The sequence below is a fragment of the Eptatretus burgeri genome, chromosome 11, assembly GCF_056783735.1.
Source record: "Eptatretus burgeri isolate ZD-2024b chromosome 11, Ebu_testis_v1, whole genome shotgun sequence".
In the NCBI taxonomy this organism is placed as follows: domain Eukaryota; kingdom Metazoa; phylum Chordata; class Myxini; order Myxiniformes; family Myxinidae; genus Eptatretus; species Eptatretus burgeri.
Genome location: NC_140971.1, coordinates 76,698,827 through 76,711,935, shown reverse-complemented (window position 1 = coordinate 76,711,935; position 13,109 = coordinate 76,698,827). Strand labels below are relative to the sequence as shown.

The window sequence follows — 13,109 nt, the reverse complement described above, 5'->3', positions numbered from 1 at the left end:
TCTCGACAAATAAAGAGGACAAAAGCAACGGTAAAAAAACCCGTTGCTCCGACGGTTAAAAAACAAGGTGCTCCAAAGAGAGAAATCCCGATAACGCCTGGGATTTTCCCTCCCCCCCCCCCACGCCGGTCTCGTGGAGCTCTTGCGGTCTCCACAGTTCCACGAACATAAAGGCCTACGGGTCCAGTCTGCCCTTTCCTATCCTGGGGTTTTCTTTGTATGAAAGTTGTGGCGCCGTGTCATTAAGTAGTAAACTGACTAAGTGCATGTACAGAAATAATAGACAAATGGCTGTAGGTCTTTGTTTGCTCGTGTCCTGTCGCTTAACCCCATTGCATTCATTGCCTTGATTGCATACGTGTGTAAATGAATGTCGTTGTTTAAATGTGCACCTGTTCGTTGCGTCCTTTCCTGTTATTGACTGCCATTATTATGTACGGAATATTAGCTGGCTGTTAATAGCCGATAAAGTAATCAGATCCGGCGGGGCTTGGCGATATACAACCGCTCGGCAAATCGCAAACGGCGCGAGCTGCATACAACGGCTCGTATCCGTACGGGTCCCGTCGAGGTGTAAATCCCCGGCATTTCTGTCTACGCGCATACATAGGTAAATCGACAATTCGCGATCGGACCCTGTCGCGCGTGGACAGAATAGTTGGCTGATTTACGGTGTGATTGAAAACACACCCGTAGCTCGATTTTGGCGTTGATCCGAAAGCTGCGACTCAGTTTGCCCATCCAGTGGTCACGCGGCCGCAATTAGTTAAAAGCGGTCATCTGCACGGTGAGCAGGTGGGAAACTACAACAATATATACATATTGTTACGGCTGTGGAAATTCGCCAAACACCATAAAGGTTCCTTAGATTAGCTATGCCGGTAAGTGAGTGTTCAGATAGCTTTCCCCACCGTTGTTTAGAGGGATTTTTGTGTACACCAGGCTGTGACCCTTTGAGATAGTGTGTTTCTTTCTCTATCGTTATTTTGAACCGACATATCTCGCCCACCATTAGAACAAACCACGACGCCAACAACACAACCACCCCCAACTACGCCACAACGCCAACCATGCTACGATCGCCACACCACCACCATTTAACCATCTTCGCCACTACGCCACCTTGCAAACGCCATCCACAGACCACGCCACGACCCTTTCCGCGTTCAAAAGGGGTCCGAGAACGCGGGCGTAAAAGAACGAGGAAAAGAAACCTCCAATGGTGAGTGTGGGTTTTTTAACCGCATTTTTTCTCCGAGGATTGTGTGACGAGAAGGGCGAGGCGACTCGCAGACGATTGGTGGATACGAGGAGTGAGGCGGTCGGAGTTGAGAAACGCCCCTTTTCGAGAAGCTTCTTGAAGGGAGGCGGAGCCGAAAACGGGGAGGGGCGAAGGGCGGAGCCCCAGGCTATATAAGGCGGACAGCTGTGAGCCTTGGTCTCCTCCTCTTCGTTGGCGCACTTCTCCTGGTCTGGTCTCCTCTCTTCGTTTTGTGCCCTTCTCTTGGTCTGGTCTTGTCTTGGTCTCTTGGTCTCTGGGTCTGTGGAGCTACCCGTACACCAGAGGCGTGGGTCGGTGGAGAGTCCGGGCGACATACCGGAGACGCGGACGGGAGGCGCAGCTCTGCTGGCTGTGGGGCGCGAACCTGCGCGTCCGTGGAGAGCGCCAGAGAGAGCTCGCCGACCATCGAGGCACCTCGAGGGTGCAGGTAACCTGCTACGGTCTCGCGGGACCCGTTCGGTCTCCCAGGTCCCGTGCCATAAAGACCCAAGTGGTCCAGCCTGACCCCCTTGTCTGTGAGGGGGTCTTTTCTTGTGTTTCTTTTGGGTTTTTGAATGAATGTTGTTGTGGCGCCGTCTGTTAAGTAAAACTGTTAAGTGACTGTGCATGTACATTCTCATTGTAGTCGGTGGTAACGCTTTCTATTTGCCTTGCTTGTACATACGTGCATGACTGCTTTGCCTGTATATGTGGAGATAGTGAATAAATGTCCTTGCTTGTGAAATGTATCCCGTTCGTTGCGTCCTCTATTCCCCATTGAAAATGCCATCTTGCATCGCGGAATAATTAGTTGGGTTTTAAACACCCGCTAAGGAGAATCGGATCCGTTGAGGTCGGCGATAATACCCGCTCGGTTATCGCTGTAGAACGGAACGAACCGCTTAAGCAGTTCGTGTCCCAAGCCGACCCGCGGCGAGGTACGATCCCTTGGTAGGTTACCTGCACGAGCACTAAGGTATTTCGATATTCGGCTAGTGACCCTATTTCGCGCGGGTAGAATGCGGACTGGGCTGTGGTGAGGATAAACCCTTACCCGTGACTGGTTTCTGGCGATAGTTCCAGGAGGGTCACGACTGAATTGTCCGTCCGGTGGGCGACGCGGTTGCGATTAGAGGTACGCGGCCGATCGCACGCCGGCGGGCGCGAATTCGTAATAATATATACATACTAGCGATACCCGTGCACATGCACGGGATAGCAGTACAGCATACAGACCTCGTAGCAGACGACAGACCGTACACGGGGAATGACAAAAATACGCATTGTGCAAAATGCAAGTGGTACGATGGAACGCCAAGACTTCCCAAACATTGTCGGCATGTCCGCTAAGTGCCACAGCAATTTCATCGGGATCGTGTGACGGCGAGCCGAGTTTTTAGTGTGCAAGCTTGGTATTATAATAGAGATATACTGAAATACACATACATATACAAATATATATATATATATATACAAATATATATATATATATATATATATATATATATATATATATATATATATATATATATATATATATATATGCAGGGGGCTGCAAAAGTAGGTATACAGTAATGAAAAACAAAACGTGCGCACAAAACATATTTTGATTATACAAGCATATCAATCATAACATACCAATAATAAACATGTCAATAATAAACATATTAATCCCCCAATTATCCGAGCACAACTATTATAATACTGGTAATACTGGTATAATCCTTACTGTATACCTACTTTTGCAGATATATATATATACATACATATATCGAAACATGTGGAGTGTGATGAGCACTCCCCCGATCTCCATTGGACATTGTCAGACACCTTGAGTAGTGTACCAGTGGGATATGCTTACACAATGCAATAACGAACCGTGCTTTTCCATTGTCTTGGGTCGCTCACATGCAGTTATTTTTTAAATTTATTTATATTATAATTTACTTTCACCTAGTGACAGTTCTGTGATTTTTGCCAGTACACGCCTGCCCTGACATTCACGATTCCAACATTCGTGGGTTCCGCATATTCGTGGCGATTTTTTTTTTCACAAGCCGCGAGCATAACAGTTCTAAAATATATCTTCCACGAGGAGCGCTAACTGAGGTTCAAGAGGGCTTTGGACGACATGCTGCTCCTGTACATAGACCTGCACAAGAGCCTGCAGCAATCTGCCAGGCAGTTGGCCATTACACAATTCTTCTGGCTTTGTCCCTCCACTTCGACACCACCAGCACCCTCTTCTACCAGTCCTGCTTCCCTCTCAGCGCCCTCACCAGCACCTGCTCCAGTGCCCTCACCTGCCTCAGACGATGACTCATCAGCACTTTAACTTGGGTCGTTTCAAGATGAGCCATTCTACGGCTTAAAATTTTTCTTTTTCATGATCGTCTTCATCATTTTGTAAAGTGACGTGCTGTTTTTTAATTTAAAAAAATGATAATGATGATGATGATGATGATGATTTTCGTTTTGTGGTATGGTAGGATATGGTTAGGTGACTTTAAAATGCATTCTTCAATAAATTGGAAATGGTACAGCATGGTTAAGGGACTTTAAAATGCATTCTTCAATCAATTGGAAATGGGTATGTGGTGTTGTCATTTTTAGCTCGCCTGTTCGAAGAACAGAGAGCTATAGCGATACCCCCGGCGTGAGCGTCAGCGTCAGTGTGAGCATCAGCGTCAGCATGAGCGTGAAAATGTTAAAGTTTTTGGTGCAAGTTAATTTTTCCTTTCTAATGATTTTATCGACCACACTATTTTTTATACGGCTGATATATATATATATATATATATATATATATATATATATATATATATATATATATACATACATATATATATATATATACATATATATATATATATATATATATATATATATATATTTCGTCTTTCGGCTGCTCCCGTTAGGGGTCGCCACAGCAGATCATCTGTTATGATCCGCATACTGAGTTGGCACAGGTTTTACGCCGGATGCCCTTCCTGACGCAACCCTGGTCGCATCTTACGACACAGGGATAAGGATTGGGTTTCACCATGATTCCAGGCTGCCCTACACCCTCTCATAGCACGGCTCAGTGCAGGGCTACCGTCCTCAAGCGATCCTCCAACCCAAGCCTCCGAGTCGCCGGATTACAGGCGCACGCCACTACGCCCGGTTATATATATATATATATATATATATATATATATATATATATATATATATATATATATATATATATATATATATATATATATATATCTCGGAGCGTATTATGTGATACCGGTCGTCCGTCCGTCCGTCCGTCTGTCTGTCCGTTCCTGTCCGCACTCTAACTCCCAGTTTTCAACTTTCACGTTTAATATTTGGTACATAGGTACAGACTGTGGAGACGGTGTATCGCGACATACGTTCGTCATCTAAAGTGGTTGCCATTGCAACCAGGATGCTGTTTTCCATCCGTTCCTGTCCGCACTCTAACTCCCAAAGTTTTCAACTTTCACGTTTCATATCTGGTACAAAGGTACAGACTGTGGAGATGGAGTGTCGCAACATACGTTCGTCATCTTAAGTGGTTGCCATGGCAACTAGGATGCTGTTTTCCATGTAGTAGCACAATTCTGTATATACCTTCTTGGTCGGGCATACATTGTGCTCACTTGCGCTCTTGTTTCTGATTACAATAAACAAATACATATTTTGCTTTAAAATTATTTGGATCAGACTTCACTGCAATGCTTTATACAAAATTAAAATTATTAGACGAGTCTTTTAAAAACGATAAATGTATAAACAGGCGAGCATTGGGTGGCTTTGACACCAACTCTGGTTTTATTTGTATCTTTAAACGAAACTGCAATCGTGCATTCGTGGTGAAAAACATTTTAAACTTTAAAAACTTTCCACTTTGAATCAGGAACTACCGCAAACCCATAACGTTATCCCCCTTATCCCCATTGTACCAATCCCATACTTTGGTGGTGTCGCCATTTGCGGCCTTTTTCATGAACCAGGAACTGCCGTGAACTAATAATGTTATCTCTTGTCTCCGTTGTAACAATGACAAAACACTCGCGGATTTTACTCCAACATTCGTGGATTTTCATCTATTTCCACAGAATTTTCCTGAATTTAGGCGAGATCTTCCAAGACAATGATGGATTTTTCGCGGGCAGGAAATCCCTGGAACCTATCCCCCCATTTCCCATTGAAATAATGCCCCCACATATGCAGTTTCAACATTTGCGGGGTTTTCCCGGAACGTTTCTCCCGCGAATGTCAGGGTCCTGGTGTATATCGGCTTCGATGTCCGTTGGCACACAAAATTTCAGCTTTCTACATCACCCAGAAGGTACCAAACATTTATATCAGTTAGTCAGTGAGTCAATCAATCAGTGAGTGGTCAGAATGAGCTTTATATATTACTCGCGGGGTGTGCTTACACATTGTGTAAGCATACGAACCGTGTTTTCCCATTGTCCTCTGTAGCTCACCTGCATTTGATTTTTCATTTATTTATTTATATTTTGATTTACAGATGATTTCTTATGGTTCTGCGATTTTTCCTGGTGTATCAGCTTTGATGTCCGTCAGGACACAAAATGTCATCTTTCTGCGTCACCCGGAAGGCACCGATTTTTTGTATCAGTCAGTGAGTCAGTGGTGAGAAAGAGCTTTATATATATTTCATACACTAGCAAATACAACCCGTTGCTTCACTGGTGGGGTAATTAAGAGGGTGGATAAAGAGGGAGGGAGAAAGAGAAAGAGAAAGAGAAAGAGAAAGAGAAAGAGAAAGAGAAAGAGAAAGAGAAAGAGAAAGAGAAAGAGAAAGAGAAAGAGAAAGAGAAAGAGAAAGAGAAAGAGAAAGAGAAAGAGAAAGAGAAAGAGAAAGAGAAAGAGAAAGAGAAAGAGAAAGAGAAAGAGAAAGAGAAAGATAAAGATAAAGATAAAGATAAAGATAAAGATAAAGATAAAGAGAGAGAGAGAGAGAGAGAGAGAGAGAGAGAGAGAGAGAGAGAGAGAGAGAGAGAGAGAGAGAGAGAGAGAGAGAGAGAGAGAGAAAGAGAAAGAGAAAGAGAAAGAGAAAGAGAAAGAGAAAGAGAGAGAGAGAGAGAGAGAGAGAGAGAGAGAGAGAGAGAGAGAGAGAGAGAGAGAGAGAGAGAGAGAGAGAGAGAGAGAGAGAGAGAGAGAGAGAGAAAGAGAAAGAGAAAGAGAGAGAGAAAGAGAAAGAGAAAGAGAAAGAGAAAGAGAGAGAGAGAGAGAGAGAGAGAGAGAGAGAGAGAGAGAGAGAGAGAGAGAGAGAGAGAGAGAGAGAGAGAGAGAGAGAGAGAGAGAGAGAGAGAGAGAGAGAGAGGAGGAAAAAAAATAAAAAAAAAGAGAGAGAAAGGTGAAGGGAGGAGGTCGGGGTATGTTATGCTTAATGAAGTTTACATACATACACACACATGCAAATGTACACACGCATAAAGGACTGTCGGACCCCACTATTCATGGGGAGACGTTCCCGGAAAATGCCGTGAATAGCGAATCCACAAATAGCGAGGAATTGTTTCAATGGAAAAAGGGGGGATGTGTTCCTGGCGATTAGTGACCCATGAAAAATACCGCAAATTGTGAAGTCGTGAATGTTGAATGTTGACACCACAAATTGTTTCAATGGGAAAAAGGGGGATAGGTTCCCGGCGGATCCTGATTCATGAAAAATGCCACGAATGGCGAATCAGCGAATGGCGAAGCTGCGAATGTCACACATTGTTTCAGTGGAAAAATGGGGATATGGTTGTGGTGTCACCCCAGTGCCGGTGTCACGGGAGTACTATGAGGGAGGAAATAACCCTGGTTTTTCCCTGGACTCACCAGGAATCATGCGGTCATCGCATCTGAATAAGTTTGTGTCTTATTGGGTCACTAATTGACCGCAAATGCCAACAATTTGACCACGTGACCCAGTGGCCTCCGTCTGATGACTATTTAACTGAGAACATGTGGTCGCCTTATCGGGGAAACGTGCCCTCGATGCGTACTTGCGTTATTTACTGTATCAGATGCAGCTGAGCGGAGCTCAGCACGCACCGGCTAATGCAGTTGAGCGGAGCTCAGCACGCACCGGCTAATAAGCAGATTTTGGGGGTATAACTTCCCGGCTAGGCTAACGTGTGGACCATGCTGGACCAATGGAGGAAAAGACAAAAACGAGCTGGGTACATCAATCACAAAATAAATTAATTTTAACAAAGTCAGGAAAATTATGTGGCACAGTAATGGGTTTATTCACAGATGTACAGCAGTAGTCCAGGAGCCCAGAAGGTTTATTCAAGTGAAAAGCGCCAGAACGTTTGACCTCATGGGCTGATGGGGTCATCCACCGACATCACAAAAATGCATTGCGGCCGGGTCTGACCCGTGGCTTTCCTCCCGAAATCACTCAATTAGTGCCGCCATGACCAATAAACCTATTTTGCTCAATATCTGGAAAAATATGCATGATAATATCACGAATAAGGTGTCTATACCTATGTTTTCATGGTCAATTATGACACTGACACCCGCATTATTGCTAGAAAATGTATAGTTTACCGTGTAAATGTTTAGTTCACCCACTCAGTTGGCAACGCCATTGCGGAAAACCCCATTTTCATTAATATCTGAAAAACACTGCATGATAATATCACAAATAAGGTGTCTATACCCAGGTTTTTATGGTGAAATATTACAATGCCAACTCTAGTGCTTTAAAATGTTGAGTTCACCCTGAAAGTTGCCTATGGAGTCGTACCATCTCTGTATTATGTTACAATGTGGCAAATGACACCCCCGCTTGTATAAGTTGCAAAGAAAGAGGAGAAAAGAAACGTGCCCTGAAGTGTTTCAATTCCAGCAACTGGGAAACAGCCAAAAATGCTGCTAGACGGCGAAAGGCAATTCAAAGTGACAAGTTTTCGAACACCTCGGAAGAGATCAGAACAGCTAAGGGCCCAGAAGGCAAATATTACCACTCAGTTTGCCTCAGTCGATTCTGTGCTGTTAAGAGAGGAGCACCTCCAAGCACAGAACCATCTGAACCACCTCAGAAGACCACTCGTTCAAGTTCCGATCATCCTTCTACCAGCACAAGAGGCGTCATTGGACAGGAATGTCTTTTTTGTGGACAGAAGAGGAAGAGGAAGTTGCAGAAAAATGAACCCCTCAGCCAATGTTTGACTACAGACGGGAGCAAGGCAATCCTTCTTGTGGCTAAGAAAAAGTGTGATACTAGGAACATTGGACTAGAGGAAGATCTTATTGCAAAGGAAGCCAAATACCATAACACTTGTCATCGTGACTATGTAAGACGATGTGACGGATGAAGAGCAAACGTCGAATCGGAAGATGCACGTTGAAGCCTTCAAAAACTTGTCGATGTTCCTCGAAAATGAAGTCATCAAAAACAAAACTCCCATGTTGGCGTCAGTAATTTTCAATTTGTACAAAGAAGAGTTTCTTGCTCTTGGAGGAACACAGGATGATATTGATAGGTACATTACACAAAGTCTGATATCGAAGATAAAGGAACGATTCCTGGAAATCCTTGTTGACAAACGAGCAAACAAATCTGGAAACCTTGTATTCTACTCATCACTGACGTCTGCTGAGGCATTTGCTATGCTGATTGATTCCAATGAAAAGATTGAAGAAATCAGGTGTGCTGCCATGGCATTGCGGACAGAAATTCTTGCAACCCCCCAATCAAAGACCCCATCACCCACTTCAGTTCACACCCTGAAGGAAAATTCCCAAAGTATCCCTGATCTGACTCTCCTGTTCTTCCGTACTCTCATCGGTGGGTTGCAATGAGAAATTGGTGTAAATAACTCCAATAGGGATGTGATCGAGAGAAAAGCATTAGCTGGTGCATCGGATGCTGTGTTCAACTGTACCAGAGGAAGAGTTAGGCCTTGGAAGCATCAAGCCCTTGGGCTCAGGTTGGGAACACTGACAGGATCGAAAACAGTGTTGACCACCCTGAACCGTTGTGGTCATTGTATCAGCTACGATGAAGTGAAGTGGCTCGAGACTGAAATGGCCTACACCTGCTCTGACTTGGAACAGGAAACTCCTGCTGGTCTCCATCTGCGCGATGGATTGGGAACAGGTAATAATAATAATAATAATGATAATAATAATAGAAATAATAATAGCAATAATAATAATATAGAAACCGAATCAATAATGCAAATAGAGGAACCGAATCACCTCCAATGTCGACATGAAGAAGCTGACACACTCATTGCCTTTCACACAAACATTTCCACTGGTAACATTCTAGTAAGGTCCACTGATACGGACGTCTTCATCATTCTGCTTGGACTTTCTGGAAGGTCGGAAGGGATCAACATCATCATGGACTATGGATCTGGCAACCACTGAAGGTACATTGATGTTACTAAACAAGCTGACATTCTTGAGAAGAAACAGACTGGTATCACTGAAGCACTAATCCGTCTTCATGCCTTGACTGGTTGTGATTTCACATCGTGTTTCTACAGAAAGGGCAAAGTGAAGCCCTTCCAGCGGATGGAGTCAGATGCAGCTCATGTGATGGCATTGCGATCTCTAACAGCTGAGGAGGTAGACGTCCAAGCTGTTGCATCCTTTGTCTGCGTGCTGTATGGCTTCAAAACCTCTGACATTAATGAAGTCAGATACAAGGCGTTCATGCGAATGGGTGGTGGTGACAAAAAGGAGCCCCTTGCCAGAATAAAGATGATAAACTGTGCCTCTCTTCCCCGTGTGCCAATACACTTGGTAATCATATGAAAAGGGCGCACTATGTGGCAAGAATCTGAAAGAAAGCTGATCAGACAGATCCAACTGGTGGGGTGAGTCCGACAGACTATGGATGGAAGTTGTCTCAAAACTGCTTTGAACCAGACTGGTATCTAGGAAGTTCAGTTCCAGAGTCCGTCACAGGCCCACATGAGGATGATGGGGATGGCGTTGAAGATAATTCAGTAGATTACGAAGAGTCAGATAATCCTTGGAGTGAGGACAGTGATGAAAGTGACGAAAGTGATAGAGAAGACTTGTAATGCCAAGAGGACATCAAGTTAATCATGTGAACTGCACATTTGCAAGTTTTCCATATATCGTTGTTCGGTAATGGCGTCACTTAATGAGCGGGTGGGCTACACATTTACATGGTAAACTACACATTTCCCAGTAATAACACAGGTGTCAGGGTAATGATTGACCATAAAAATATCGGTATAGACACCTTATTTGTGATATTATCACGCACAGTTTTTCATATAGTGAGGTTTCGGTAATGGCCTCGCTAATTTGGTGGATGAACCATACATTTACGTGGTAAACTATAAATTTTCTAGCAATATGCATAGCATCAGGGTAATGATTGACCATGAAAACATATGTATGGACACCTTATTCATGATATTATCATGCATAGTTTGCAAGATATTGAGGAAATTATGTTTTGCGGTAATGGCGTCACTAATTGAGTGATTTTAGGGGGAAGCCTTGGGTCAGACCCGGCAGCAATGCATTTTTGTGATGTCGGTGGATGACCCCATCAGCCCATGAGGTCAAACGTTCCGGCGCTTTTCACTTGAATAAACCATCTGGGCTCCTGGACTACAGAGGAAAGCAAGGAATTGGTGAGTGTGACAAAAGAAATGCAATATTCACAAAAGAAGACACAGTGCAGATTCACCCTGATAAATTTAGGCAGTCTCTACTTACGTTATACATGACAGGCAGCATTACCCACAGACACACGAGTAAAATTAGAGATAGCCCAGAAAGAGGAGAGACAGTTGAAGAGTTGTGACCTCGTGGTACCTGGCACGTTTTCAGCAGATATAACACCTCCCGAGGCACCCACCACATGGCACTGCGGGATCTAACAAAGGCAGAAACATAGGACCAATCGACGTGTTAGATTGAAAGCTCGGGTACTTTCACTGAAACAACCAACCAAGCAGGTTGGAGAGAGCTCACCAAGTGGATAAAGCACTCAAAGAAGCACTTCAACAAAATGGTTGAAAAAGGCCCGGTCACACCTTGACGTTTTAGCCAGCGATGGCAACGTATTAAAATGTATGTAAAACGCTGGCTTACGTTGAACTTTTGATGTTTTTTTTTTAAAGATTCGGACGTATTCATAGCGACTTGGTCTTATGTATAACGCATTGGTAACGGACACAGAACGTTTCGTTGTGTTATAGATAACTTATACCAACGAATGCTGAACCTGTTGTCCGCCTACACAACCGATGCCCAACGATAGTCTAACTTAGGCATAGCGCGTTGCACGCATCGCCGACGATGTCGTGACGTAGCCTATTAAAAGGCTGACGCACAACGATTCGAATCATAACTGCCGTAGAAATGGAAGTGTCAACATCGCGGTCACACCTTGGCGATCTTGCCAGCGTATGCCGACCTAAGAAAAATGTGTCTAAAACGTTGGGGCACGTCAAATACGGTATGAGTAAGTTTGGTATACGTGAGTACAACGCTAAAGTACGCTATCATACGTCATAGTAAGTAGAGTACGTCAAGAAATTTTAAACATGTTCAAAATTTTTGGACGTACTCGGCGTATGACACACGTTCCGCATGCGATGGGGATAAGTTGTACACACGATATGCGGAGGCTTACACACGTCCACAAAGGCTACTTATAAGCTACTCTTAAGTCGAAACACGTCGCGGTAATGTCTTTTTTACGCGAAACTTATTTCTAACTTATATTTGACGTGCTTTGAACCAATTCTTTACGTAGTCCCAACACACATCGACGTATGTAGACGTATTCCAATGACGTCTTCCGGTCGACAAAAAAAATAAATGAACGTGTTTCTAGCTTACAACTGCCATATAAAGACGTGTTCCCAGCGGTTTTGGGAATTGGTATATAAAAATGCTGCTCATAAAAGGGGAACCCAACAGTGTTTTCGAGTCCTTTTTGAGTCGATGTCCATGTCAGCAGTAACAGTATCAGTATCAGTATCAGTATCAGTAGTAGTTTGTTCATGTTGGCAGTAGTAGGTGAGTGTGAGGGGGAGGGTGTGGGTTATGATGGATCGTCCTTGCGTCCGCGTGTCCACGGGTAGGAGACATCTTTTCACCATTGTTCGAAGTTCTTCGCAGCTAATTTTTTATGGGGCTTTTTCAACAATGAGCTATAGCTTGTTTTTACGATTTAGGTCTATTCATAATGGGTTGGACAAATGCACAATGAACTAATAATGTGCATAGAGCGCTTTGATTACTTATAGATACGATATACCAATGAATAATTATCGTGAAGCCGGCATTCACAAACTATGCCCAACGATAGCCTAACTTATCCATATCGTGCGGCAGTTTATCTTTGCCGGTGACGTGGGGTTTGCAATTCATCGGCTGCCACTCAACGATTTAAATGGCTGCATCTCCACTATTGAAAGTAGACGCTTGCGCTCAACAATTGGATTTTTTTTTTTACACTCAACGACTTTTAAACGGTATCACTCAGCTATTTTCATTGTTTACAATGAACGATTTAAATTGCTGTCACTCGCCTTTGTTTTTTGACGCTGGCGCTCGGAAATTTTAATCGTTTCTATTGAACGTGCTAAATCGCTCAAACCCCACTATTGAAAGTAGACGCTTGCGCTCAACAATTGGATTTTTTTTACACTCAACGACTTTTAAACGGTACCACTCAGCTATTTTCATTGTTTACAATGAACGATTTAAATTGCTGTCACTCGCCTTTGTTTTTTGACGATGGGGTTTTGAAATTTGAAGCGTTTCTTCTGAACGTGTTAAAACGCTCAAACTCGACTATTTTAAATAGACGCTGCCGATG

The 13,109-nt window shown here is 43.7% G+C and overlaps 1 long non-coding RNA gene across 3 annotated transcripts in view; it reads right to left on the bottom strand.

The window, feature by feature from the left end:
• The window catches only part of LOC147017420 (uncharacterized), a 119,333-nt gene that overhangs the window by 73,888 nt on the left and 32,336 nt on the right, over positions 1-13,109 (bottom strand). For all 3 annotated transcript variants that reach the window (XR_015049492.1, XR_015049494.1, XR_015049491.1), the window contains exon 3: positions 11,093-11,153. This is a non-coding gene — a long non-coding RNA (uncharacterized LOC147017420). The remainder of the gene's footprint in view (positions 1-11,092; positions 11,154-13,109) is intronic.